Source organism: Canis lupus, chromosome 19 (genome assembly GCF_003254725.2).
Source record: "Canis lupus dingo isolate Sandy chromosome 19, ASM325472v2, whole genome shotgun sequence".
NCBI classification, from domain to species: domain Eukaryota; kingdom Metazoa; phylum Chordata; class Mammalia; order Carnivora; family Canidae; genus Canis; species Canis lupus.
Window position 1 is genome coordinate 1546400 of NC_064261.1, and position 27793 is coordinate 1574192.

The window sequence follows — 27793 nt, forward strand, 5'->3', positions numbered from 1 at the left end:
ACGACGTGGATGACAATTTGCTAATTGTTGTCACGGGTCTCGGCTCTGGTCCAGGCTGAGGGCACAATTACAGTCTCCGAAATCCAGCGTCCAACACAGGAACGCCTCCCTGGAGAGCGCAGGAAACCAGGAGGACGGATTTAAGAATGAGTCTTCGCGAATTGTCATAGTCTCCACACCTGCGTCACAGGCTTCGGAAAAGCGAAAAATCAAAACACATGCATCTGTAGATGTTTTTTCAAGCACTTTATAGAGACTCTGCATTTGCCGTTTTTGACGAGGCTCTGATGGCCCTTCACAGCGCATCGCTTCCTTTGTCTTCCACGTCGAGCAATAGAAAAGCACCACGTGCCGCGAGCTTGTGAATCCAGGAGGGGTCGCGGGGCGTCCACCCGAAGCCTGAAATGAGCAAATGAGTATTCACTCATCGGGCCACGTTAGAGGAATTTTGCATTTGCATTTTCTGTGTTTTTAAGGATGGAATTCCTGCAAAGGGCCACCATCCAGGACGGACCGCACGGGCGCTTCTCATTTCATAGCCAGGGCAGCTTTCTCCGGAGCCTGACACGTGGGGGTGCTGCCCCCGAGACCCACTGCCGTGTCCTGGACACGTCTTTCCCCCAAAAAGCACAACCCATCTCCCGGTTCTTGCACTCGGTACCCTTTGTGCATAAAACCCTTGCACTGAAAACTGTAAGGAAAATACTCACCTGGCTTAATTTTTTTTACAAAGACGGGACACGATAATATTCTCACCTTGACAGAGAATCGTATTTATTCTTTTTAGAAGTCTTCCCGCGAGTGATACAAGATAGGCCTGGAGTGAGAAGGGATACCCCCCACATCCCCGTGGCGTTGGGGTGCGGACAAGACGCAGCGGAGTCGGCAGGCCAGGCCTTGGCCAGGATGCGGGGAGCATGAGGGGTGCCGGGTGCGGGCGCCCACCCCACGCGAGCCCCGTGGGTGCAGCCACGGCTGCAGAGACATCGCTCAGCCCTCTGTGGCCACCCTGCCTCCTCCTGGGCCCCCGAAAACCAGAGTTCGCTTCCCACTTGGTCCAATGCAGGCCCCGTCCAGACCCACCGCCCTCTGACTCTGTTGACCGAGGGCCGCCCTGCTCTCCCGGCTGGAAGTGCAAGTCGAGGGGCCGGGCTGGCAAGTGGGGCTCAGCGTGACACGGCCACGTCGGCGAGGCTGTCTCAGGGAACCTGGGGGACGACGGCGCAAAGCGGCTCCTTCTTTGGTGCCCGATGCACACTGGCCAGAAGACGGCCACTTGTTTTAGTTGCGACATTTTGCTTGTGAGAGACCAAGAAGGTAGCCCCAGATGACCTTAATCACCTCCTCCCCGACCCCGACCAAGGGTCCTTCTTCTGACCGGGTTCTGGGGAGAAATCAACCGGGAGGGGCGCGTCCCCATCCCTCCCCGCGCCGACGTCGTCGTCACGGCCACGAGGTGGCCTGTCCAGCGCACAGGGACCGGCAGGGCGATGGGAAGGGCCACAGAATTGGTGGGGCTCAGTTGCAGAAGGAGACGCGGAGCCTCCTGTTGGATGGCTCAGAGTTTCGAGCCCGGGCCCGCAGCACATTCTGCAACACATGGGGCAGCCGGCGTGGGTCCCCTCGGGTACCCAAGAAGCCAGCCTGGCCACACCAACAGCCACGCTTGTCTGGAGGCTAGACGCCCCGTCCCGCACATGGAGGCTCCTCCTCCTCCCACGAGATCTCTGTCTCAGGGTCTCCGAGGCCCCTTCTCTACCCTGCTTACTACCGCACAAAGATGCCACATCCTAAATATTTAAGGTATGTCTGTGTGTTTGAGGCCTAGTCTATATCAGCATCCATGGGGCCCCCGGGGGGCTCAGCAGCTGGGCACCTGCCTTCAGCCCAGGGTGTGACCCCGGGGTCCCGGGTTCGAGTCCCACGTCGGGCTCCCTGCATGGAGCCTGCTTCTCCCTCTGCCTGTGTCTCTGCCTCTCCTGTGTCTCTCATGAATAAATAAATAATATCTTTTTAAAAATCACCCAGATTTTTGTTTCTTTTCTAATCATAGGAGCCTCTCTACCCTCCGCATCTTCTAAATAACCCATGACTGCAAGGGGATAGGAAGGGAAATGGGCCGTGCTCCACCCTGGGACAGGAATACCAGAGGCCTAAGGCATCTAACCCCCCTCAACAGGGGGACCCCCGGGGCCTCACTCTCTCACACCTGCCTGCGTGCCTGGACACGCACGTGGCCCCCGCCGCAGCCATCCTGTGACACGTGGGGGTCCAGGAGGTCTGGATGCAATGAATCGAGCAAATATCACGTTGACTCTGTTTTTCTGTCTTTATGCCAAGAGGATGTGCTTCAACCTAGGATGCCCACCCCCTCTTGGGGGAGGCCTCACAGCCTTTTCTCCTCCCTCTTTTGTGACTCATCACTCAGTCAGGGCTTAATTTGTTAAGAACCGAGCACACGTGTTCACATGCAAGTCCTGAGTCCCTCCGAGATGCTGGCGACCGGGGCCAAACTCCCTTCTCAGACAACCCAACGGACATCGGTGCTGAGCCCTCGCCCCTAGACCTGCGGGACCGTAAGTTTCAGAATGCCCCCTCCGTGGAGTCGGAAAGGGGTAACTCAGTACTTCTGACTTCTTCTCTTCATTTCAAAAATCCAATCAAATCAGGATAAATAAATAAATAAATCCTTCTTGACACGTTGATAAAAATTTGGGAGGAAAAATGCTGAGAAGGGCAATGGGGGCTGCACCCAGCTCAGGTTAACCCAGCTCCATCTCTTAAGAGTGATGGCAATCAAATTTGTTCCCACCTCTCTCTCAAAAAAAAAAAAAAAAAAAAAAAAAAAAAAAAACCATAATTAGAATGCAGGCAGAAGTATATGAAAAGGGATGGAATTATTTATAAAAGTTTTAGAAGGAATCTTTCTGGGTCAGGATATTTGCCCAGTGGCAGGAATTTAATACATAAGCATAACTCTTTAGAGAGCTCTTGCTCCAGGGATTTTTTTCCACCCCCCACCCCCAACAAGGGCGATCTTGAGGAAATGAAAAATTTCAAAAAAAAAAAAAAAAAGAAAAGAAAATTTCAGAGGAATGTTAGGAGTGGCTGGGCAAAAACCAATTTGATCTCCACTGTAGTGGCATTATTTGATTCTTGCATTAAAGAGTGATATCCATAATGTGAAGATTATGCTAAGCGCCCTATAAAAGGATGCAGACCTCGGGGCAGTCGTCTGTGACTTGCTTCCAATTGTGCTCAGAACGACACACACATGTGAAGACAGGCCAAGAAGTGCGGGGTCAGCAAGACATTCGGGGCTGGCAGACGGAGGAGGAGGCAGCGGAGTCCCACCCGCCGAAGACAAACTCCTCTCCTACGAGAACAAAGTATGATTGAGAGGTTGTAGAGCTGGTCGACCCAACGGGTATGGGTAGATGAAGATGAAGAAGGGTAGATTATGAATTGGACCTCCGAGGTCGAAAAAAATCCTATCTCCTACATAGAGATACGGATACACCCGTAGATGCAGGACAGACACACACATGCACACGAGCTTTCCGCCCGGCGTACCCATTCCTTGGGAGAAATCGCATACAGAGTCGTGGACATCTGTCGCTCTCGGACACAGCGTCCACGCAGGACAGCCCAGATTTCACTTTCGAACCACTGCAGGCCCATCCCTAACCCTGCTCTTATTCATAGAGAAAGGTCAGAGGCCAGAAGGAGGGCTCGGTTTTATTGCACCTGTCGCACCTGTCGCACCTACAGCGGCTTCCTCGAGAGCGCGTGGGGACACTCGTGTGTCCGCGTCTGCCGTCAGCGGGAAATACCACCCACCTGGATGGACCCGAGTAGGCCACCGGGGCCCGCCGAGGAAGCCTTCAAACTCTCCATGTCTGTTCTGGACTTAACGCAGGTTTGGGAAATAAGTGACCCTCTTTGCCCTGGGGCTCCAGGTCTGTCTTAGAAGTTCTCAGAGATGCTAGAAGCTTGAGCCTCTTCCTACCCAGCCTTCCTCCCCCTCTCCTCTCTCTGCTGTAGCCCTCACAGGCGTTTTCTCAATTACTATCTCAAACTTCTAATTCTGTCAGAAGCACCTTATTCCTAGGGAAAAAAATAAATAAATAATTGACACACAGGATAAAAATTAACGCTACGCTTGGTGAAGTATCTCAACAAAATAAAGTTTATCCTCTTCCTTCCATCTTCATTTCAGTAAAATTTATGTGGTATCAATAGTAATTGATTCTTAGGTTAACGCAGAAGCTTCTCGATATAAGATCTTCATAGAAATGAGCAAAGCTGTGTAGGTAAGCAATAAGGTATGGTCGGCCTCCACCGTGAGGAGTCGAGCTGTGTGGGTTGACCTTCGGCTTGAGGACCGCGGATTTGTACACGCTTCATCCAACCTACTTGTTTATAGAAGGTGAAGACCCTCCAGTGATTAGACGAGTACAGAGAAAGAAAAGGATCCATCCTTCACACACTTTCGGTTCCTGACATTAAGCTTTGAATTTTCCCTGCGCTTGCTACTACTATGGCAGAAATGGTTTCTGTATCTCTTAATTGTTGGCTCAGAGTGACTCATTTTGTTGTTGTTGTTGTTGTTTTTTAATTTTTTTTAAGATTTTACTTATTTGAGAGAGAGTGAAAGAGCGAGAGAACACACAGAGGGAGAGAGAGAAGCAGACTCCCTGCTAAGCAAAGAGCTGGACGTGGGGCTCGAGTCCAGGACCCTGAGAGCATCACCTGAGCAGACGCTTGATGGACTGAACCACCCGGGCATCCCCAGAACGACTTGTTTTTTAATCTGATAAAGTACCCTGCATTTTTAAAAGATGGTCTATACCTGGATGTATAGAGGAACCAGTTCATATATATGTTGAAGTCTAGAAATTTACCGATTTAGTACCTAATCACTAAAAATCCAGGCATTAACAAGTCAAATCCACCCCATATAAACCATTTAACATCAACCCAGTGGATGACGCAGAAGCTGTCGTTCCTCCTCTATTTCCAAGGCCCGCGCTTCCCCAGCGCTGGCCTTCTATATATCAGGCTGGTTGATGATGGGAGACACCCGCCCCTTTAGGTTACTTTTCCCGTTGTGATGTATCTTCTTGGGTTTGGCCAATGCTCAGCTTTCTTCCTTCCCAAGGCTTTGCCTTTGACTCATTCCAACTATATAACCCTATGTGATCTGTTATCACTACCGGCTATATCGCTGTACTCACGAGGATGGCCATGGAATGACAACACGGAACCCACAGAGTTCAAGGTATTGGAAAAGCTTTTTGTAGAACACGTTTATTTTATTTTTTTTATTTTATTTTATTTTATTTTATTTTATTTTATTTCATTTCATTTCATCTTATCTTATTATTTTATTTTATTTATTTTATGTTATGTTATTTTATTTTATTTTATTTTATTTTATTTTATTTTATATTTTTACACATTTATTTTATAAAGGGACATTTGCTATGTGCCCACTTTAAACGGCAGACTTTTTGTTGCATTTGATGTCGGCTATATATGTCTATTTAAATATCCATGAGGATTATGAATTCCTTCTCTTTAAACTTTGTTCCTCAATGTTAACAATCTTATCAAACGCTCAGGGAGGGATATTGAAGGAGGGGCGTCCCATGGAAGAAGGTAGCAAACAGTACTGAGAGAGAAGAGCTTACTCTTTTCTAGACTTCAACAGATTTACATCAGATCTGCTAATGAAAAAAAAAAAAAAGCTACTCAGGCAGGCACACGTCTAACTTGGGCAAAAGTTTTACAGGAAGTAGAAGGAATAACTTCGCCACATAGTGGGTCACGGCTTGATGATCCATTTCTTAGGTAGCAGCAGGATATTTTCCTGGTAGGATTGTGAAAGACTGTCCTTTCTTTCTCTGGTGAAGAATTGCTTTTTCATAGTTCTCAAAGGATTTTGTTTTTCCCTCTTCCCATATTATTTTAGTTCACTGTAGATGCTTCTAACATTCTTTTCATAGAATTGAATTTCATTCTGCTCCTAGCTAATCCCTCTGAGAAACTAGAAAAAAATGAAAGTCTAGATAGTCCTGGTTCCAGATCTTTTTTTTTGGGCTGATTGCTAATTTAAGGGATCCTGGTTAGAGATTAAAAAGAACCAAACAGATTCTTGGGCAAGAGGTGACTCTGCTTTGTAACTAAAGTACAAATAATAGTTTCTATAGGAAAAGCCCATAAAGCACATCTGAAATTTCAGTTTATCTGCTCACAGAGTCATTTGATGAGGCCCCGTATTTAAATGGATAGATTACTTTTTAGACCATATCATTGAATATTTTTACGTAACTTTAGCCATGGCAGCCTAAGTTTTAAATTGGTGGGGATCCACTGTCGAAATCTATGCTTATTATCTAGTTCAATTTATTGACAGAAGTTTAATTCTAAGGAGCTCTACATCTCTCTGATACCTATGATTAAGGCGGATATGAGTGGATTAAGTGAGTCTGAGATGCGGTCCTTACAGCTCCTGTTTTGACATATGTGATTAAATCGTAATTAAAGCTACTTACTGCCTAATGTGTCTATCTCCATGGTTGACATTATGCATGACGTCCTCGTAGTTCAGAGGAATGAATGCTGAAGCGACTGCTCCGCTGTTCCTCTTTAGCTGCTAGGGGCACGCAGATCGTTAGTTTTCCCTTTTTAGAACAGAATCGCACTAAGGTCAAAGGCTGACTTTTTATTTTTATTTTTATTTTTACTTTTTTAAAATTTTTACAGAGCATTGAAACTGCAACTCTCAACAGCAAACTCCATGTCCACTTTTTTTCATGGGTCGCAACTTATGCAAGATTTAACTTCTCATTTCTGGTTCTCTCCTTTGGGCTCATATCCAGGTTCACCCGTCCCCCCTCAGCTGTACAACCTTGAGTAAGCTCGTCCACCTCTCTAAGCATTAAGATCCCCATTTATGTTAAACGTCCACCTCATATATACAAATAATATTTTTTAAACATGACTACAGGGTTTAGCAAAGTCATTGACAAGAATAAAACACAACATAGTGTTTATACTTTTTAAACACACGAATTCATATTTGAGATAACGCCCTAAAGAAATAATCTAACATATAGAAGAAGTCACATGTTCAGATACGGCTGGGGGTGGTATTAGCAGATGTGATGTTGGACCGGCCAAGGCCCATGGCCAGTAGATTTCTTGGCTTTGCTTGAGAAAGAACAATAGAGCAAGTTGCTTAGAGAATTAAATATAGATTTATTTTAATATATTTATATTATAAATAATATATAATTTATATTTATAATATATAAATAATTCGTATTTATATAAATTAAATATAATAAATATAATATTAAAATATAATATAATTTATATTTATAATATATGAATATAATATATAAATAATTTATATATTATAAATAACAATTTAATATATTATATTTAATTTATAATAATAATTTATAATAATAAATAATAATTTATATAATATATTTAATTTAATATATTTAGTAAATCTAAATCTAGATTTAGATTTAAATTTATTAAATATAGAAGAAAGGAGCTACTTCACAGACAAAGGAGTGATCTCCTTTGACTCTCTCAGAAGGAGGCGTCTTTTGTCCCCTCAGTGAAGGGGTCCATGAGCTTGTTTAAAAATTAGCTAACTGTCCAGAGGGGTGCTTGTTCCCTGACTTGGGCTTTCTCACTTACGTTGGGTGGTTAGTTTCTCCCTGGTCTCAGGGTCGTGGAATCACCCACAGGGAGCAACTTAAAAAACATCCAGCCTTTGTGGCTTTTACTGTTGTTGGGAGTGGAGTTTTGTGGTTTCCCATGAATCTGGATCTTGTGACTCCTTTAAGTCATGACCTGCTGACTTTTAGGGTAAGGGCCGGCCTAAACCCAAAACAGCTTTACATTGGTCAACTTGTCTCCCGAGTCTGCCTTCCTTCTTGCCTCAGAAGTAAAAAAAAAAAAATGCATAATGCCAGACGACTATTAAATACTGGTGGATAAAGGTAATTTTATGCAACCATGGAAAATTATGACAATATATAAATTATATATTGGAAAATTATATAATATATAAAGAGGGAAATATATAAAGTGAAAAATTATATAATATATAAAGAGGCAAAGTACAAAACTAAATTTACTGTAAAACTCTGTTAGAACATGAATGTCCAAAAAAAAAAAAAAAAAAAAAAAACCAAGTTGGGGCACCTAGGTCACACAGTTAAGCAACCTACTGCTGGTGCTGGTTTCGGCTCAGGTCGTGAACTCAGAACCCTGAGTCAGAGGCCTGGGTTGGGCTCCGGGCTCAGTGTGGAGTTGGCCAAAGATTCCCTCCCGCTCTCCCTCTGCCCCTCCTGCTTGGGCTCCTCTCACGCACCTGCGCTCGCTCTCTCTGAAATGAATAAACAAATCTTAAAAAAAAAAAACAAAAAAACAACATTACATTACTGATTCTTTCAGAATGGTAACTTGTGGATGAGTCAGAAGTGCTGTTTCCTGTTTTTCATAATTCTTATATGTGGTCATGTTCCTATCATGAATAAAAATTTTACCGAGGACCTTATCGTCAGGCTGGAGGCCTGGGGGTGTGGGACAGTGAAAGGAGGAGGTCGCCGAACCGGCTGTAGGACACTGGAGGTCACTGGCGTGGAGGCGGCCTCGACATCTCAACGGCCTTAACCAGGAAGGCTGCGTCAGGTTCAGCCTCAATCCTGAGACGCTCAGGCCGAGTCAGCAAAGTTCTTTCCTATTTTGATATTATAAATATTTCTATAACAAACATCCTCATATAAGGTCATTTTGTACTTATGCAAGTATATCTGCAAAATGATTTCCGAACATGGAAATCTCTAGGTCAAATGAAAAGTACATTTTATAGATTCATACACACTGCCAAGCCACCTTCCATTCAGATTATAATAATTTATTCGCCACCAACAGTGGTATGAGACTGTCTCTTTATCTCAGCATTTCTAATATGACGGTCAAAAAAATTCTATTGCAGCACAGTCTCATTTTAATTACCTATTTATGTTAAGCATTTGTCCAGATTTTAAGAGACTTCTGTATTTCCTTTTCCCTTTTTTTTTTTTCAGATCAGTTCATTCTGTTACTTACCCCTGTTTTTAATCTTTTTCTTGGTTTGAATTAACACATTTTTCCAAAGGGTAGGGGTGCAGTGCAGAAGCACTAACTCACTTCCCTTTGCATGGAAACTGCGACCTCTGGCTCGAAAATGCTCAGAGGCTGCCTCCTGGAAGTCACCCGTGACCTCCAGATTACTCTGTTTAATTGTGTCTTCTCAGTCAGAATTCTTGCTTTTTCTACAGCATTGACCAAGCTTGCCCATTCCCCTTCCTGGGACACTTCGGAGACTTCTACATGACACACTTCTGCATCTCTTAGGAGTTCCCCCACTGCTTTTTGGTTCTTTGAGGATGACCACGTGGGCCACCTACCAGCTAAGCTTAGGGTCCTCCATATAATTTATCAACAACCCAGGATACTTTTTAGGGTAAAACGTGTTTTAATGGTCATTCCAGGGCAATGGTTATAAATGGGTCATGCCCCAAGCAAACCATGACATACGCACATGGTTTCTAATCAAGTCTCTAATCGAGACTTTCTAATCAAGTCCCTAAATCATCTTTCTGTCAAGTTTTTTCTTCCTTATCTAAAATCCAGAGCTTTTTTGGTACAGCTATGGTGCTTTAGCTTTTACCATTTATTTCTTGAAGTTGCATTCTGCAAGATGAGATAAAGAGTAGAGTCTATTCACCCCGGCACCCTGTTTCCTTGCTGTTTCCCAAATCAAGCATCAATCACTTGGAATGATGAAGATTGTCTAATAACCTTAAGAGTATCAGAGAAGGTAGGTCCTAAGAGAAAGGAAAGCAAGGCCATGTCGGAAACCGCGATCCAGCAGCTAAAGGGGTGACTTAGGATGAAGCTTATGGTCAGTGAGGATGAGCCTATCTCTTGAAGGTAGGTACTCAAGGGACCTCCAGCAGCTCAAAGCGGCTACACCTTTGCAACAGATGATGGCGTCCTTCACTTTAAGGCACCTGAAGACCCTGATATTATGATTATCCATCTACCACCGCAGTTGCTCCAAATTCTCTTGAACCAAAACACCAGAAGGAATTCACTTCTGCCCAGACAGGAGCCACGGCTGGCCCGAATGGTGGAAGCTGGACCTCCGGCAGGCAGTCTACGCGACGGACATTGGACTCCTGTCTCAGGGAGGCAGCCGGTCCACCCTACAGGCCTGGGTCACACCGCTGCTCCTGATGTTTCACCCGGGCTGGATTGGGCCCCCACCATTCAGCCCCTGCTTCGTCTCTTTCTACATCGATATGTAAGCCTGGGGATAACCTTGTGTTCTTTGTGTAGCTGGTAAAAGGGACTTTTGTGGCTAGAGGTTGAAATGGATTATAAACGGCTATGCTTATAGAATAGGAAGGGGAGGAGGGCGGGGGGTGGGGGTGAATGGGTGACGGGCACTGAGGGGGGCACTTGACGGGATGAGCACTGGGTGTTATTCTGTATGTTGTAAATTGAACACCAATAAAAAATAAATTTATTATAAAAAAAATAAAAAAAAAATAAAAAAAAGAATAGGAATCCAGAAGGCAGGAAGCAATTCACCTCTATAAAAAGTGTTACATGGAGCAATGAGAGTTGCCTGCCCAAAATCTAGTCCCACCTTTTCCTTGCTAGCACAATAACAGTTTGCTTTATTTACTTTGTCCCACCTTCAGTCCATTTTATACATTACACCATTCAAATATCCACTTTATTTATGTCAGTGTCTGGCTCAGAAGTCTGTAGAGATTTCTCCAGTTTCGAAGAATAATATTTAAAGCATTCACCTTTTTTTTTTCCCCTACCAAAGCATGGTACAGCACACTAAATCTAATATATTTTTAACAAATGTTTATTTTTTTTTTAATTTGCAGCCATGAGTAATTTTCAAACACAGCTAAGCCTATGTTTGAGAACACTTCCTACTACCGTTTTATCTATATTTTGTTGATGAGGACCCTGAGAAAGACGCAGAGAAAGTTGCACAGCTAGTCAAGGGAAAAAGAAAAGAAAACAAAACAAAACAAAAAAACAAAACAAAAACAAAAACAAAAAAAACAAAAAAACAACAAAAAAGAAAAAAAAAGAAAAAGAAAAGAAGAACACCAAGCCCTGACTTTGGTACATGCAACTTTCTCACTACAATATGCTCCTTTCTGATAATCTATTGGGCTGCCAACACCAGGCCACCATCCCCAGCATTACTGGTGCACACAGTGACATCTATGACATCTGGGTTGTTTCCATTGGTTGTCCGGAGGAAGACACAGTATAATTTCATTGCATATCAGAGCTATGCAGAGGTCCCCTGAAAGCCTGAGAAGAGCAAAAAGCCCAGGATACCCTCATCATAATTGGAAATAAGAGCATCCCAGAGTACCTGGTGAGGATGTTCCACAGATACAGGAAAAAAAGGAAAGCCTATAAATCTATATTTCCATACTTACACAGGAAAGGGTTAGCTCAGCAAGTGTGGGAGCCCAAACCCTGAGCATTGCAAATAAAGGCCTGGCCTTTCCCAGCTCCTGGAAGATCATCTCAGAGTCCTTAGAATATCCCAAGAGTGGGATATTATGCCTGGGAACTTGGGCCACGCCAGAGAGTTTGTGCCAGCAGTGTCATAGATGGCAGAGGCCTTGGGCCATCCCATACCAGTTTGAGGCTGGAGAAGCTGGAGAGTAGCTTAACGTCAGCCACGTAGGTGTTCTATGCCTACATGACTGTTCCCCAACTAAAATGCTGAACAGCAAGACTCGGGTGAGCTTCTTTAATGGACAATACCCTGTATGTCTTATTACGCATTGTTGCCGGGAGCGTGGGGTGCTATCTGTAGATCTCCACTGGGACAGGACAACTGGAAGTTCGCATCTGGTCTTTCCTAGACTCTGCCTTTTGCACCTTCTACCTCTGCTGATTTTAATCTGTATCCTTTCACTGTGATAAGCCATAACCATGAGTATAATAACTTACCTGAGTTCTGTGACGTCCTTATAGCAACTCATTAAACCCGAGCATGGTCTTGGGGATCCCTGCTGCAATACCTCTTGATGGCTTATTACGATTAAGGGAAAGCCTAAGAGCACCTAGGTCACCTGGAGTGTGGTAAAGGAATATGTGAAATAATCATAGTAATTGGCATTTGTATTGACACTTTATAACTTGCAACTTGCTTGCTCTCTTTCCAGACTCTTTCCAAAACTCTGAAGTAGGTATTATTCTCATCGTTTAGATAAGAAACTATATTTGTTATTTATTTGTGTAAAAAAAATAAACCCTCAAGTTTACCGAATGAAGACAACAAACAAGTACTATCTCATCATTTCTGAGAGTCAGGAACCCCAGAGCAGCTTAGCTGGATGATTTTGGTTCAGGGTCGTTCGTGGGGCCTCAATCACCTGCAGTTACATGATCCTGTAAAGCCTTGATAGGATTCTAGGCTCAGCCTCCGAGGAGATTCAGTCCAATGGCTATGAGTTGGAGCCCTCAGTTCCCTTCTGGCTATTCTCTAAAAATCTCAGGTTCTTGCCGTAGAGGCCTCTAGACAAGGTTGCCTGGGGATCCTCAAGACATAGCCTCTGGCTCCCCCACAGTGCACGCTGCCTAAGGCAGAAATTATGGTCTTTATAGCCTGATCTCAAAAGTGACCTGACATCATTCCTGCCATACAGCATCAGCCACACAGATACAACCTTGTCCATTGGGGGAGGGCGTACGCGGGGGCTCCCGCCTCCATCTTCAGACTCACCACGACGTGAACCAAGAAGTTAGCTGACAAGCGTACAGTCACTCTGCGAGAGGCAGGGCCAGAAGTGGAACTCTTGTCTCCAGACTCCAAATTCTTTGCAGGTTCCCCCATTACTGACCCAACTTCCTTGCGAATATTCCCTTTGACGCCAAGGGAAGAGCAGACAGCAAGCTAATGTCAGCCTTGAATCACAGCTCTAAGGAAATATTATTGTCTCATCTAGTAGCTCAGAAGAAGGGTTCAGAGAAGTGGCCTTGCGCCAGTTATGTAATAAGGCCGAGGCAGAGCACCTAATCGATAATGATTTCTAAAGTACCCGTGTTCTGTTCTAAGTTGCCTCTGTGTCCTGCTACAGGAGCAGCACATCAACAAAATACTTACCTGTTCCTACATTTCTCCATATGTTATTTTTAATCTAATCTGCGGTATCAATGCTCATACCACAAAGAAAGCAAGAATTGGGCAGGTTGAATGATGCATCGATGCCTTGATGAGTGTCCTGCACAACTCACGAATTACTCACACTAGCCTCTCATGGTCTTGAAATTTTGTTTACCTTGTCTAAGGGACTTGTCTACTTCTCTTTCCCTCAAATACATTGCTTGAAATTGAATAGATAATCCTTGCACATATCCCATGAAGAAAATAATATGGCTTATAGGTCAGTAGCTTTTTCTTAAATTCTTGGTTACTGCTTTTCCAAAAAAAAAAAAAAAAAAAAGGATGATTTTAGTTACTCTATCTGCGATGACTATTTGATAAGAGCAAATTTATGCCCTGCTGCACTGTTTTTGTGCCTTTTTGCTTACATACCAGCTTTTCCTTCAATGCCAATTAGATTTTACCTGCAGTAGGAACAATGCACAGGTCAGTAAGTTCATGGAAATGATGACAAATAAGAACAATTATGAACAAGTTATGGACACTTGCTTGGCTGGGGAGGATGGTAAAATGCCCTTGGTTCCATGATAAATGTGCATTTCTAATATGTTAAAATATAAAAGTGTGTCTTTGAATCTGTAAATGCTTATTATCGTCCAAGTTTCTCTCTAACAATGGTTGTGCGGGACACAGTTGGGTTGTCTTCAAGGTGCAGTTCAACCTCATTAAAACCAACCTCTCTGACCTCCCCAATTATATCCTGAAGCAACTTTTCTGTTATATTTAGGATCACGCAAGAGTAAGTGAGGGGCCAGTTCAGAAGACTAAGTCTGACGTCCAGAAGAGAGTGAGAGGGTCATCCATCAAAGCAGATTATATCAACATAAGCGGGGGACCTCCAGTGACAGAGCCTGACAAGCCTCATTTGGGTAAAATGAGAAAGCAAGAACTCGTGAATCTACTCTCACCGGCAATTTCAATAACCGTGAGTGAATTCTCAAGGAAGGGTCAGGGATGGTTGCTGAGCACTAATGGAGTGAGACGGGTTGAGAGGCAAATGCCGTGTGTAGTTAGATCATCCTGACACAGTCACAATATTCAGGAGACATCTATCATTTTTTTCCTACAAACATCGTTTCCAGTTCAGCCGTGTACATTCTAGAAACAATTTGTATTAGTGTCTGGTTTGCTGCTGTGACTAATTGCCCCAAACTAAGTGGCATAAAACAGCACAGACATACATCTTACAAGTCTGGGGGGCAGGAGGGTGACACAGATCTCTCTGGGGTGGCATCAGGGTGCCTGCAGGCCCAAGCTCCTCTCTGGTGGCTCCAGGGAAGAGCTGCCGTCCTTGCCGTCGCAGCTTCTAGACGTTGCCCATATTCCTTGGCTCATAACTTCCTTTCCCCACCTTCAAAACCAATAATGCTGCATCCATCTGGGACTTTTCCCCCTAGGCTCTCCGCCTCTGACTCTTCTTTCTTCTCCCTTCTCCACTTTTAAGGACTCTTGTGATTACTTTGGAGCTGCCCATGTAATTCAGGACCTATTTTAAGGTCCTGAATTAAGATGAGCTGATTAGCAACCTTAATTCCCCTTTTTGACGTAACCTAATATACTCACAGGTTCAGGGACTGCACATGCGCATCTGCTGGGGGGGGTACATTACTCTTCTGAACACTCTCCTTTTGCTCTTAAGATGTTCTCTTATTTAATTTCAAATTCATCTCGAAATTTTCAGTATTATTTTAGACTGCTAGAGATGTCAGGCTCACTGACTTGGCAAAGTATATTTCTAACACTCACTGCTGGTTTCGTGAAAGACTGTCAGGCCGAGTTTTAAAATGAAATAGTTTCTTTTCTGCTATTGACTTTCTAGGACAAACCCTTGTGCGAATTGTAGTTTCCAGCTCATAATGTGTGGATAATTTTCTACGTATCTCACGGAGTGATGATGAGATGAGCAAATATATGTTAAAATATTACACTGTCATTGCTATGCAAATATAAGACAATTTATCTATTAGTAATAATTTGGGTTATGATCATTTAAATGTTCCAATTCCACTATTTGTTCCTTATCTCAGAGCTTCAAGATACTAAATGTTACAAGAATTGATTAAAGGCTCATGGGAAAACGTCTCCTACATTTTCAAAGAATGAACTATTGTATAAGCACAGCATTTCCTCCATGAGTAAAATGTTTTTAGAGAGCCCTTAAACTCATCGAATCCCCAGGGTGCCTCATCTTCTTAAGAGCCGATTTAAAATAGACCATCTTTATTATGGATGTAAATTGGGTGACAATTATGATTGGCCACATCTTCCACTTTCTGCAGGTGGTATTTTTTTTCCCCTTTCCATACCTGCCATTGTATCAAGAAAGGAGACTTGCTTAAGTGCAAGGATGCACACAGGTGGGCCACGGCTCATGGTCGTTAATTTAAGGGCACACTTTCATTTTCAGTGCAATTAGCTGTCTAATTGAGCATCCAAATTTAGCAGTGCATTTGCATGTGCAATTAATTATGATTTAAAAGCAGTCTGCGTTAATGGTTTCTTTTCCATTATCTACAAATGTAATTACTGAAGGATGGATTGAGTTTGGGAATCATTTGGGAAAATGTTTTTGCACCACTGGAGCCCAATGCTATAAGCGGTGACAGTGAAATCAGAACACCACACCCAGAGGCATAAGGCTGAAAAGGGGGTTATTTGGTGGGGACGAGCTGTAACACAGGACCAGATTGCTGATTTGGGTATATGGTAATCTTTTTCTTGCTTACTGGAATTAACTCAAATTATAGTCACCATATGACTTCACTCAGTCAGAACAAAGATAAACCCTGAATTTGCAACAGTAGATTTTAGAAGGGAAAAAAAAAAAAAACTTCACATTAAAAAAAAAAATCTAAAATGAGACATCTTAGTTAATTTCTCATAAATCACAAAAATTAGGATCTAGTTCAGTTTAGGAACATTTGTGTGGTTTTCCTGATTAAAGGAAGGAAAATATGACCTCAAAAAACAAAAACAAAAACGAGATAAAATTCAAATGAGGAGCCAGTAATAATTAATGGAGAACAGACTGAAAACATAGTAGTTGGAGAGAATACAAAAATTCTGAATGAGCAGACTGTGTCCCTTCCATCGGCTCAACAACTGAAAAACTCTGCTATTGTTTCCTGAGGGAAAACAAGCCTTTTGCTAACCTGGGATTTCTAATAAATGCAGTGCCCAGAAGTTTGCTGCGGAAGAAGGATGTTCAAGAGCCATTGCAGGCTCTGACCTCTTGTATCACTGCCCTCAGGAGCACAAGCAGGGAGAGACACTGGGTTGGGTCATCTTGATGGGCCTAGGCAGGGTGGAGCCTGACCTCCTTACTGGGAACTGCTGGGAAAGCCATCATTGAGAAACTGTGGAGTGCTTCAGCAAAAAGGGGGAAGAGGGAGGAAAAAAACGTCAGGAAGATGGTGTGAAAGACAAATCCTCAACCATTATTTCATTAAGGTTTAATTATTTTAAATAATGGTTTTAAATAAATAAAATTACTTTAAACTTTATTTAAAATTGTGTGCTGAATTACCGAATGAGTAATTTAAGAAATAAATGAATTTTAAACATTTAAAATGATGGTTTAGAATAAATCGTTTTAATTAAAACCAACCACAACAGTATAAAACAATAAGTAAAAGTCTTTCTTCCCACTCAGAATCCTGTTTCTTCTCCTCAAAGATGATCACAGTAAAGTTTCATGTATGTATCCCTAAAACAATATATACCATAGCTCAAAATTGTAGGCATATTTTTATATCACACGATCATCGATTTCTGGTTTGCTCATCACTTTTTTTTTCGTATTAGAGGAGCTTTGATTTCCTTGCATATCAAGACCTTCAGATCTGCTTCATTCTTATGGCTGTTCAACATAATTGAACAGATTTCTGATGAAATATTTCACTATTCTCTTATTGATGGACATCTGGAGTTTTCTAGTTTCCTCTTTTATGTAAAATAATACAAAGTGCATTTATATAATTACCTTGGCATTTTTGGTATAAGTATATACAGAATACATTGTTTAAAATGAAACTGTTGTCAGATGATATGTACATACATACACTTTATATTTTGAGAAGTAATGGCAAATACAATTTTAATACGATACTCATCACCACAAGTAGTGTCTGAAAATGCTAATTTTCCCAACGCTTTTATCCATCTACCTTTAATGAAGACTTTTCCCAGGATCATGAAGAAAAAAAAATTGTGTTTTATTTTGCATTTTCATAATTACAATTAATATTGAATACTTTTTACATGCTTATATTTAGACTTTGGTATCATTCTATGAGTGACTTATTTACAGTATTTTTCTTCCTCTTGTTTAGAAAATATCTTTTCCTTATTAGTTTGTAAGTTTATATTCTAAGCCTTAACTTCTTGTCTTTTCTGTATGCTACAAATATTTTCCATTCTATTTGTCTGTTGGCTCTTGGTCATGCTGTCTTCTGCTCTGTAGTGCTGCGATATCTCTGACTTTGTTCTGCTCAGTGTACTTCAAAAATTATATGGGGAAATTGTTTGAAGACTAGGAAAAGGAGGCCTTATCTGAAGACGATTTCCACAAGGTGCACTGGAGGTCCTACTAGTCCAGAGCAATCATAAACCAACTTTAAGGTTTGAGTGTTCCCTTCCCCACAGAGTAGGATTATTGACTTACTTTTGAGGTCTGTTTTGTATATTTTTTCTCTGTAACAATCTATTGTGGGGAACATCTCTACTAGAACATACACTACGCTCCCTGTCTTTTTTTTTTTCTTTAAGATTTATTTATTCATTCATAAGAAACACAGAGAGAGGCAGAGACGCAGGCAGAGGGAGAAGCAGGCTCCCCACAGGAGCCCAATACGGGACTCAATCTCAGGACCCCAGGACCCCAGGGCCCCAAGATCCCTGAGCCAAAGGCAGGCGCTCAACCACTGGGCCACCCAGGCATCTGTACACTTCCCATCTTGAGCAGACCCTAGACTTTGACCACCATTTAGCCTCCTTTATACTCACAGAGCTAAACAAAATGATTAAATTGTTTGGAATGGCCAACGTTCTTAAGGCAAAATGACTTCTGGGGTCTCTATCTTTCTGGAATCCCTGCCTTGTTTCCTCCCACTTTGTTCAGTTATTTTCTTACTCGGTTTTGTCAATTTTTTTATGCTTTTCAAGAAGATTCTTAAATAGTTTATTCAGTACTTGTGCTTGTAAGCAGCATAAAGTTTGTCACAATAACTTAGTTTTCTATTTCCTTAGCTGAAAGTAAGGAAATCTTTACCTTATTAATCTTATGATTTGTTCTATTTGGAAGAAGGTGGTCATTTTTCTGCTCTTTTTTTTTAGTTTTTTTGAGATTAAATGTATTTATTGTCAGGTTTTTCAACTTGGTGAATGTATTTAGGAGCATGATTCTTACTCAGAGAAAGTTTTCTTTCTTACAATGGAAAGAAGTTTCCATTGGTTTTGATATGTAGTTAATTTAAAATAGTATTTTAATAACTTTTTAACCCAGCAGTGAATTAAAAGGGTTTTGTTTTTTAAGACATTGTTTACATTTTGGGGCCCACCTTCAACTTATTAATTCCTTATTTATATTATTTTGTGTTATTAATTATGAACCATACGGCATGGTTTTTACAAGTTATAAATATCACTCTACCTAATACCTAAACAACTTTTGTAATTGTTACTTGTATTTAAACTGACTATGCTGAAAAGGTTTCCCTTTTTCTGGGGTTAAGGGGAAGTTTAGTTTCTTTGTATCAGTTTATCCTACAGATATTCATAGTAGGATAATGTACTGTCATACAGTACTATGTACTGTCATATCTCTGTCATAGGCTACGAGGACAGAAGAGTCAACAAAACTGACCAATCTTTGCCCTCAATATAATTGACACTTTGCTGGAGGAATCAGCCCATAAATAAATAAAGGTATTTTTAGTGATAATGTCTATGAAAAAAAAAATAAAGCAATGTAAGGGAATGGAGAGTAGCAGAGGTGCGAGACTCAATAAGGTAGCCAGGGCAAGTTTTCTTCAACTCAGACATTGAGAAGAGACTTGTATGCAGTTATTGATTGACCTTGTGGAGATCTTGGGGAAGAACATTCCAGGAAGAAGAAAAAAATTATTGATATAGCTCATCGGTTATATTATTCAAATCCTCCGTTCCTTAACAATTTTGGCTGTTCTAAATATCTTAGAAAGATATTAAAAATGTTTTTAAGATGTCTACTATCATGAGACTTTGTAAACTTATGTATATTTTAAAATAGGAATTGATTGAAAATCTAGCTATGAAATATTTGTGCTGATATTGTACTAATCCTAGGAGTGTTAAAAGAAAATTAAATAAAGAAATTAAATAAATGGATTGGAGGTGGGGAACTAAGATGTCTGGTATTAATATAATCCCCTTCAGTATTAAGCTATTCTAATTGAAGCTTACCAGTTAGATTGTTGTCTAAGTACTCCAAAATGAAGTGAACCATCAAATAAGGAAGGTACACAAATGTCCCAAGAAATTCTTCCCATTTAAAGGGATGAAAAAATGGGGAAACCAAAATACCCATATGACAATGAAAAAAGCCCCAAGTATCTATCAAGAGAATAAGTGTAGCCCACAATTCTTAAATATGAAAGGACAACCAAGAATAAGTAGATATATAAGGAAAACAGTGTCATGAAAGAAAAGATAAAGAGAGGATCCACACATAATGCAGGAAAGACAACTTAAATCTTCTAATTATTATCCTGAAAGAAATTTGAGAAAATATTACAACATACACAAAAATTAAAAATAACATTGCTAAAATAGAACAGTTGGAAGATACTAGATTAGAAGACAAGGTCAAAAATATCCTAGAGAATTAGAAGGAAATTTTCACTACCTGACATCTGAGAAACGAACATTAGGGACAGAAGACGTATGCTGTTATGCCAAGATCCAATTTTAGTAAGTATTCTAGAAGAAGAAAAAACCACACACAAAAAAGAGGAAATAAGTTGATCAGAGAAAAACAGAAGAAAATTTTCCTAAACACATTACTTGAACCATATTATAAGGTCTTATGTTAAATACTAAAGAATTTAGAATTAATCCTATAGAATTGAAGACTATCTATAAGCTACAATACTATAGTCTATAAGTAGTAAAGAACCAGTGAAAGGTTTTAAGCATGGAGTAACATAATACTTTTCCTTTAGGAAATGATTTCCTATCAGCAATATGGATAATAAGCAGGTTAAGAAAAAGCTTACATTTTACTAAATCTCTTCATCTATATTTACTTTGCAATTTATGAGGGAGAGTTGTTACAATTCCCATTGACAGTTCTGTTTGAGAGAGATGCTATAGACTGTACATGTCAGAGCTGACACTAAAGCTCATTGCTTTTGTTTTTTGTTTTCTTCTGAAGCTAACATAGCATTCTTTTTCCTCTCAACCTTTTTTTGTCCTTCGTTAACATTTTATGTATATTTGGCACCATTTTGGCAGTAACCTGTGCAACTCAAATGGAAAATGTTTCTTTGAATTATTTAAGTACATGTTATTCAATAAATGCATGTTATTTAATAAATCTATTTTCTCATATTCCTAGGAACATCGAAGGATGACTTTTTTCCAGATCCCAGTCTGATATTCCCATAAACTATTTTCTAGCCCGTGGAATATGAGAGGAGGTTGTGTGAACCTCTTTTAATCCTAATGGCTAAAAAAATTCATGTGATAAAGAAAACTTGTGTGATATAGAAAAAGCTAACATACTAAATTGTGAGAAACCTAAAACTTTTCAATTAAGATCAGGTACAAAGCAAGGATGTTCCCTTTCACCATTCCTTTACAACACCATACTAGAAATTCTAGCTAATGCAATAAGAGAAGAAAAGGAAATAAAGGGACGTAGTTGGGGAAGGAAGAAATAAAACTGTCTTTATTTGTAGGTGACATGATTATTTATAGAGAAAGTCTGAAAGAAATGACAAAAATTCCTGGGTCTAATAAATATGTATATTGAGGTTGTAGGATACAAGGCCATTGTATAAAATATATATATAAACAAAATATAAAATACACAAAAGTCAATTGCTTTCCTATACACCAGCAATAAACAAGCATAATTTGACATTAAAAAAATGCAATTTACATTAACACCCCAAGAATGAAATACTGAAGCATAAATCTAACACCATATGTAGACAATATTTATGGGAAAAACTATAAAACTCTGATGAATGAAGTAAAAGAACTAAAAAAATGGATATACTCTATGTCCCTGGATAGGGACACTCAGTATTGTCAAATGACAGTTCTTCCCAACTTGATCTATAAATTCAATGAAATTCCAATCAAAATACAAGTAAGTTATTTTGTGAATATTGACACAGCAATTCTGAAGTTTTTTTGAAAAGTCGAAAGGCCCAGAGTAGCCAACACAATATTAAAGAAGATCATTGACAAAGAATGAATCTAGACACAGAGCCCACACAAAAGATGAAAGTGTCTGTCACAAAAATTAACTCAAAATGGATCATCAACCTAAATATAAAAAGTATACAATGCAAAATTATAAAATTCCTAGAAGAAAACATAAAAGAAAACTTAGATGATCTTAGGTATGGTGATGACTTATTAGGTACAACACCAAAGACACAATCCATGAAAGAAATAATTGATAAGTGGTCTTTGTTAAAATTTAAAGCTTCTTCTCTACAAAGACAATATCAAAAGAATGAGAAGACAAGTCACAGACTGGGGGAAAATATTTGCAAAAGATACGTCTTATACAGGTTATAATCCAAAATACTTGACTCTTAAAACTCCACAATTGACAATTCAAAGGGATACATGTGCCCTGATGTTTACAGCAACATTATCTACTATAGCCAAATTATAGAAGAAACCCAAGTGTCCATAAAAGGATGAATGGATAAGGAAAAAAATACATTTTTATAAATATAACATATAATATTTATGTTTTTATAAATATTATATTAAATATATATTTTTAAAAGATTTATTTATTTATTCATGAGAGAAACACAGAGAGAGAGGCAGAGACACAGGCAGAGGGAGATGCAGGCTCCTCGCGGGGAGCCCCATGCGGGACTCAATCCCAGGACCCCGGGATCACGCCCTGAGCTGAAGGCAGACGCTCAACCACTGAGCCACCCAGGCATCCCTTAAATATATTTTATATAAAAATTTATATTATAAAATTTAAATATATTTATTAAATATAATACATATTTTAATAAAAATGATATACATAATGGAATATTATTCAGCCACAAAAAGAATGAAATTTTGGCATTTGCAATGACATGGATGGAGCCAGAGAATATAATGCTAAGCAAAATAAGTTAGTCAAAGGAAGAGAAATATATGATTTCACTCACATGTGGAATTTAAAAAAATAAAACAAATGAACAAGCGGGAAAAGAGAGCAGCAAAGACACAGACCCCTAACTATAGAGAACAAACTGATGGTCGCCAGAGGGGAGGCGGATGGAGTGATGGGAGACATAGGTGATGGGGATTAAAGAATGCACTTACCACGATGAGCACTGAGTAATATATAGAAGCATTTAATCAATATATTGTATACCTGAAACTGAAAAACACTGTTAGGTTAATTATATTGGAATTAAAATAAATCCTCAACAATTGAAATCAAACAACCTGGTTAAAAAATTAGCCAAAAACCTTGACAGACACCTTGTCAACAAAGATACAAACGGCAAATAGCATATGAAAGATGTTCCACATCCAATGTCATCAGGGAAATGCAAATTAAAACAAGATTGTCACTACACGTCTATTAGGATGACCAAAATTTGAAACACAGACAACACCAAATGTTGGCCAGGATGTGGAACAATAAGAACTCTTATTCATTGGTGGTGGAAATGCAAAATGGTTCAGCCACTCTGGAAGATAGTTTGCCAGTTTCTTGCAATACGATACATATCATGCCCTTACCGTGTGACCTGGCAATTGTGCTCCTCAGTAGTTACTCAAGGAGGTGAAAACGTATGTCCATGTTTATAGCAGTTTTATTCATTATTGCCAAACTTTGGAAGCAACCAAGCTGTCCTTCAGTAGGTGACGTGGTAAATAAACTGCAGTACATCCAGACGGTGGAACATTCCTCAGTGAGAAAAGAGATGAGCTTGAAAAGCCATGAAAAGACATGGAGGAAACTTAAATGCATATCGTTAAGTGAAAGAAGCCGATCTGAAAAGACTACAGACTGTATGATTTTAGCTATATAACACTCTAGAAAAGGATAATTACTTGGCAGGGCCTGGTGAGGGTAGTACAGACGATTGTAAGGGCAGTGACAATGCTCTGTATTTTGCCATGTATGCTAATACTGTGTATCACTGCCGTGGTGGATTCATACCATTATATATTTGTCCAAACCCACGTGATGGTAAACTACAGATATGGGGGATTTATGAAGAGTTGGTGTAGGTTCATCAATTGTAACAAACGTACTGCTCAGGTGGGACATGTTGCTAACAGAGGAGGTCGCACATGTTGGGGGGGGGGGGAGAAGGCATATGGGAAATCTCTATATTTTCCTTTCAATTTTGCTGTGACCGTAACAGTGCTAAAGAAAGAAAGAAGAAAGAAAAATAAAGAAGAAAAAGAAAGAGAAAGAAAGAAAGAAAGAAAGAAGGAAGGAAAGAAAGAAAGAAAGAAAGAAAGAAAGGAAGGAAGGAAGGAAGGAAGGAAGGAAGGAAGGAAGGAAGGAAGGAAGGAAGGAAGGAAGGAAGGAAGAAACAGGGTAAATAGAACAGAGATTTTATCCCGACATTTGGAGTCTTTCTGCCATAAGAGCATTTGCTTTGACAGCTTCTTGTGTCTAGAACAAGTAACAGCAAACGTCTAGAACAAGTAACAGCAAACGTTTTATGTAAAGTACCAGGTGGTAAATATTTCAGGCTTTGAGACCAACATATAGTCTGTTGCATATTTTTTTTTTTTTGGTTGTGGAGTTGTTGCGCTTTTTTTTTTTTTTTTTTTTTTACAGCTCTTTAAAAGTGTAAAAATCTTTTGGAAATAGCAGTGATGATTGCAAAACATTGTGAATATAATGAATACCAGTGAATTTCACACTTAAAAATGGTTAATAAAAACTGGCCCAACTTTTTTACCAAAGGAAACATCTCATGTTCTTTCTCCCTCTGCCATCCTGAAGGAACCAACAGAAGCCAAGTGCTGAAGATGGTAGAGTGAGATGTAAAAAGCTTGACTGAGTCATTGTTAGGAGAACCACCCAACAATCAGGACTAGCTGTTGCAGATTTGACATAAATAATTTTTTTATCATTTGGAGGAATTATAATCTTCATACATATAATTATATGGTTTAACTATAATTACACACATAGTAATTTTACACACACACACACACACACACAAATGGCAGCTAAATCAAAGATCTTAAAAATCTCAGGGAATCTTAAATCCACATGCCACAATATCTGATTTTTCCATTGTCAAACAAATGCCTAACTTATAAAAGACTTGGCCTCTAATGTTGATTTTTATAACCTTTTCTTTTTTTTTTTTAACCTGGGATGAGTTATTTTGCCTTTCTGAGCATCATGTTTTCAAGAATATAATGCCTATTTCTTAATGCTACTTAAGGATTATAGAAAAAGATCCCTTGTAGCAGTGCCTGAAACAGAATAGGCCCTCAATGTATGTCCCTTTCCTCTTACAGCTTTGGATGTTGCTATAAATCAGACAAGACCAAAAATACCACAATAAAAAAAAAAAATCTTCATTCCTGATGCCCTGGTGTGGTTTGATATGGAATCAATGCCTCCAATGCTTTTCCAAAATTTGTAGTGGATCATGGATGTAACTCTATTAGTCCTTTGTAGTTCACTATCTTAGCTAAATTAGGTTAAAACTTTAATTTTCTAAAATAAATGAAGTGTAAGCCTACAAATGGGAAAGAAATCCATATCTTAATAAAGTATATTTCATTTGGATGTTCTTTCATTTCCTATTTACTCTCCAGGGCCTCCTTGAGCACAGCCAAATTGGAATCCTTAATTATAAGTAGCCTTTTGGAATTGCTTAATCAATGGTGACTTACAACAGAATTCACAGACAAACTTTGTTATCATAGCTACTTTCCAAAGGAATCCCTAAGTCTATATGTCTCGGTATATAATGTAATTTTCCTTTGATTTCTCTAGATAATGCCAATTAAACTGATTAAAGTAGATCTAAGTGCCTAAACTATACATACACATTTTTTTACGAGGAGTAGGGAATTTATTCGTAGCAGAAGATTTACGCTAGAGGTGTCCAAGCTCTTCACAGACTCTTGAGAGCTTCCATAGAACCTTGGAATAAGGACCAGAAAGGTATAAATGTGCCAATAGTATGGTGCTATGACTCTAAATAATCACCTGTATTTTTAAAAGACCTTAAGTGTTTTTATAATGAAGAGGTCTAGAGGATGTTCTAAGCAAGCAACAGTGAAGAAAAATATTCGGGTAGTTTGATAACAGTCCCTATCTCTTACTAGGTTTGTTGCTTCTAAATAGAGTTACCTGGCAGGTGTTGAAAGGTGCTGTCGTAGTTGAGTTGGTGCTTGTAGGTACGATCAACCGAGTAAGAGCATACTGTGTCTTTCCACTCACTCATGTTCTTTTATACAAACAAACTCTTCATTTAATACTGTTTACATTGGGTCAAACATGACAGTTAGGGTGTGTTTATATGCAACTAGGGAGCTTATTTATTCAATTTATGTCCTCAGGCTTAAGAAAAGCCACACTCCTTAAATCTTTTAATTTATATTCAAAACAACTTTTTAAAGATTTATTTATTTGTTTTAGAGAGACAGAAATCACGGAGGGAGGGGCAGAGGAAAAGGGAGAGAGAATCCCACGCAGACTCCATGCTGAGCTTAGAGCCCCATGTGGGGCTCAGTCTCTCCATCCGGAGATCACAACCGGAGCCAAAACCGAGAGTTGAACGCTTAAGGAGACTGTGCCACCAGGTGCCCCTGTTCGAAACATTTTAAAGACGTTTGTATCTTACATTCTTTTTTGATTATTCAGAGCAGTTCTGGTATCAAATTCCTTTCAGGCAGCAATTTTATAATTTTTCGTTGACTACTATTTATTAGAGACACAAATGGAGTCTTGCAGGAAAAAAAAAAAAAGTGACTGGAACCAAGGCTGAAGGTTTTATTCAGCTGTTAAGCATCAGAGAGCCCTGAAGATAGGTAACTACTGAGTCAAAGCAGGTTGGAGCTTCAGAAGGTGAGGAGAAGAGGAGGACACGTCCTTGTCTTGGGTTTGGCTGGGGTCAGTTTCCTCATAAAATGCTGTGAAACTCACAGCTGGAGAGTTTCCGGGGTCTGTGGCTCTTGCTCTGGATAATTAGGGCACTCCCATTCCAATGTCTAATCTAACAGGACTTTCCGAGACCCATTTTTGCAAAAGACCTTTCAGTATGGTGGTTAAGTAGTATGAGGGGGGCATCTGGAGGGAGCAAGGAAGCAAGGAAGCAAGCAAGAAAGGGAGAGAGAAAGGAAGAGAAGGAAGAAGGAAGGAAGGAGGGAGAGAGGAGAGAAGGAGACAAAGGAAAAATTGGGGACTTTCTATTTTGCCTGTTTTTTTCCTTTTAAATAGTACAGAAAAGGAACATTTTTTATACTCTATGCTTTTCTCATTCGTATCTTCCCTTGTTTTGTTTTTAATCCACACAAGAAGCAGAAAAGGTCCTTATCATGTAATAATCTGTCTACATTTCTACAGAATAAAAAACCATGATTACTTTTATAACTAGATCGGCACAATTTCTTATTTTATCCTTCCTACGGACTAGCCACAATATTGTTTGTTTCTAAAGTCTCTTTTCTATCTTGTACTTAAAATGTCTGCAAGAGTTTGCATTGCTTTTTTAATATATATACTTTTTTATTGGAGTTTGATTTGCCAACATATTGCAATAGTTTGCATTCCATGCTCACCTTTACACATTCAGCTCTTTCCCTGAGAACGTTGCTAGCTCCTGGAAACATTCATAATCTCCTTTTTGACCTAGAATATTTTCTTAAAGACTTTAGAATTATAAAATCTCACAAATATTAGCGCATGACTTTAAAATAATCACTTAAATAAAAGCTACGTTTTTAAACAGAAAATATTGCTTTCCCTTCTTATAGTAATAGTGTGAAATCTGCATTGATAGTGATAGAGTATCATAAAAGTCCTTTGGAACTTTCAGCAATGATTGGGCTATCTATATTTGGAAGTTAAAAATATTTTTTATCATAGTTTATTTTTCATGCAAATAAAACTTCCATTGCTTTGCAGGGGTTCAAACACACAAGTACTGTTTTGGAAATACCGGTTAGCGTATTGTCCCTCTTTATTTCAATCTCCTTCCCAGAAAAATGTGACTTACACACACGAGACTGAATAATTATGAATATTAATTCTCTTATTGGGATTCATAATTTATTGGAATT

At 39.7% G+C, this 27793-nt stretch overlaps 1 long non-coding RNA gene across 1 annotated transcript in view; it reads left to right on the top strand.

The window, feature by feature from the left end:
• The first annotated feature begins 2441 nt into the window (after window positions 1-2441).
• Window positions 2442-27793, top strand: part of LOC112669342 (uncharacterized) — a 33251-nt gene continuing 7899 nt past the window's right edge. Inside the window, exons 1-2 of the long non-coding RNA XR_003142185.3 lie at window positions 2442-2576; window positions 14019-14216. This is a non-coding gene — a long non-coding RNA (uncharacterized LOC112669342). The remainder of the gene's footprint in view (window positions 2577-14018; window positions 14217-27793) is intronic.